We start from the raw sequence: 2,676 nt of genomic DNA, 5'->3' as shown, positions 1-2,676 counted from the left end.
TGTAGGTGTGATTTGCGAACAGGTGTGCTAGATGGGACCTGACCTTGTCCAACTCGCACACCCAAGTAGCACACCAGGCGGCTCACCAGTTTTCATTCCTTAAGTCCTTCCTCAGCTTGTTCTCAGACTCCTTTTCACTTTGTCATTGGACCACAGCATCCCTAAGTTACCTTAGACCTGAAAACACTTCACAAAACCCATTAAAATATCCTAAAACATGAAAAAGAAGAGAAAAAATTAAAAAGAGTTATGTACAAGGATAAGCTTGGGGTGTCTCCCAAGAGCACTTTGTTTTAAGTCACTAAGTTTGACTTTTCATACTCTTTTCTTAATGAGTGAGAGGAGGAGCTTTGATGCTCCTTGTCTTGTCCATGAATTCAAGCATTAGGTCCTTGTTCATCAGCTCTTGAACACCAGATGACCCTTTGTCTATGAGCTCTTGTGTGAGGATTGCCCTGTCTTTTGCAAAAGGTTTTGATCCTCCAATGCCTTTAACCTTGTATTCCACAGCTCCACCATCAAACTTCCATGGAGTGAGAGTTAAGACTTGAGAAAAGGACCCAAGAGTGAATGATTTGGTGCTTGTTGGGTTCTTGTATTGAGACCCTGAACCATTGCTTTTGTTGCTGCTGACCTCCTTCTCACTTGGTGTGGGAGAAAAAGATTCCAAGCAAGCTTCATCATCACTAAAGAAATCTCCTTCAAACTCAAGATCAGGTCTTACTAAGGATTCTTTCTTCTTCTCAACAGATGCAAGGGGTTGAGCTTCTTCTATAGTTCCAATACTCCCCACATACTTCATCTCATAGTGTTTCAACTCATCAGAATCAACAGATATAACCCCACAAAATCCAGCAAGAGGAGGTTTAAGGGGATAAGATACTTCATCATCTACCTTAAAAAGCACCACTATTTGAGTATCAAAGTCCATCCTTGCTCCTGTGGTGTTCAGAAATGGAGTTCCAAGCAGAAGAGGTAGCTCTTTGGTCTTTTTCATCTTCATGACTACAAAATCAGTTGGAACTGTGCATTCACCAATCTTTAATGGGTAGTCTTCAAGGATTCCATATGGCTTCTTTGAGGATGAATCTCCAAAGGTAACTGACATGGGGTGATGCTTAAGACTCTTGATCCCTAGTCTCTCCACCATGTCTAAAGACATTACACTGATGCTTGATCCAGAATCACACAAAGCATTGTCCACTTTCAAATTTCCAAGAGAGCATGAGATGGAGAACTTTCCTGGGTTGCCTAGCTTGGGAATAGATTTGGGTTTCACCCTTGTTGAACCAGTGTTAGAGACTCCATCAGATGTCCTTCCTTGAAACATTCTCTGATCCTTTTCTTCAGCAATCTCAGAATCATTCTTTTTCATATCAAAACAAGCTGCCTCCCCACCTTCTTTCCCAATGTCCTCATTGAGATCACAGAACAGGAACTCAAACTCATCTATGATGGCGTTCTCATCATCTTTTGTCAGGCATTTTTCACTTGAGACATTGCTATGGAGAAGGTCCTCAATATCTTGGACAGCAGCATGATTCTCATCATTTGAGAGGATTGCATTGTAGTATTCTGTTTGATGTGCAATTGATGTCCCTGGTAAAGATCTTTGAGCTTGAGAACTGCAGTGGTCCTTGTTGTTCTCTAGAGTCTTGACTTTGGAAGCCAAGGTTGAAAGTTGAGTTAGAAGATCAGAATAAGTGCAATCCACCTTGTTGTTAATCTCTGGCATTTTCTTGTTGAAGTCCATGGCACCATTTGCTTGACCTTGGAGGATTTGCTGGAGCAGGTTATGTACTTCCTGATCCTTATTCTCTGAGTTCTGTTGGAGACTTTGTTGTTGGGGAGAGACAAAACCTTGTTGTTGATTGTTTTGAGGATAGAAGTTCTGGTTGGGGGATTCTTGTAGTAGGTATAGCCCTCTTGGTAACCTTGTTGGCCACCTACAAAGTTCACCTCAGCTGTGATGTCTTCCCTTTGAAATGTGTCTTGAAACACATGATTCACATCTCTAACAAAGTTGGATGACTGATGAGAAGCTAAGAGAAGTGTGTCTTGCTTCTCATTGAGAGACTTGATGTCTTTCCTTGTCCTTTCCTCTTCAGCACTCACAGCTCCTCTTGAATTCCTTTCAAAGTCTGATCCATAAAGCTCATCACTCTGAGCTTCATTCTCCACTAAGGTCATGGCATCATTGACTTCCTTGGTCATGAAATTACCATTTGAAGCTGTGTCCAAGAGAAGTCTGACCTTTGGTAAAGCACCTCTGTAGAAGGTACTTATCAGCTGACAATCTGAGAATCCATGGGGAGGGCATTGCATGGTATACCCTCTAAATCTTTCCCAAGCCTCACAAAATGATTCATGGTTCTTCTGAATGAAACCTGAGATTTCATTTCTTAACCTTGCTGTTCTTGATGAAGAGAAAAACTTGGTTAGAAATGCTCTTTTGAATTGCTCCCAAGTTGTGACTGATCCTTGAGGTAGAGACGTTTCCCACTGATGAGCTTTGTCTCCTAGAGAAAAAGGGAATAACCTCAACTTGAAACTGTCCTCACTCACTCCATTCATCTTAGTTAGATCACAAACTCTATCAAAGTTGTCAATGTGATCTAATGGGTCTTCTAATGCCAAGCCATGGAACTTGTTTGATTGCACCATGTTGATCAGGCC

At 41.6% G+C, this 2,676-nt stretch overlaps 1 non-coding gene across 1 annotated transcript; it reads left to right on the top strand.

Moving 5' to 3' along the window:
- Positions 1-2,302: 2,302 nt before the first annotated feature.
- On the top strand, positions 2,303-2,409 carry LOC112082456. The gene has a single exon (XR_002897131.1). It is a non-coding gene; the product is annotated as a small nucleolar RNA R71 (small nucleolar RNA).
- Positions 2,410-2,676: the final 267 nt, after the last annotated feature.

Source organism: Eutrema salsugineum, unplaced genomic scaffold (genome assembly GCF_000478725.1).
Source record: "Eutrema salsugineum unplaced genomic scaffold, Eutsalg1_0 scaffold_1, whole genome shotgun sequence".
Taxonomy (NCBI): domain Eukaryota; kingdom Viridiplantae; phylum Streptophyta; class Magnoliopsida; order Brassicales; family Brassicaceae; genus Eutrema; species Eutrema salsugineum.
The sequence above is the reverse complement of the archived record's forward strand: the minus strand, read 5'-3'. Positions and strand labels throughout refer to the sequence as shown.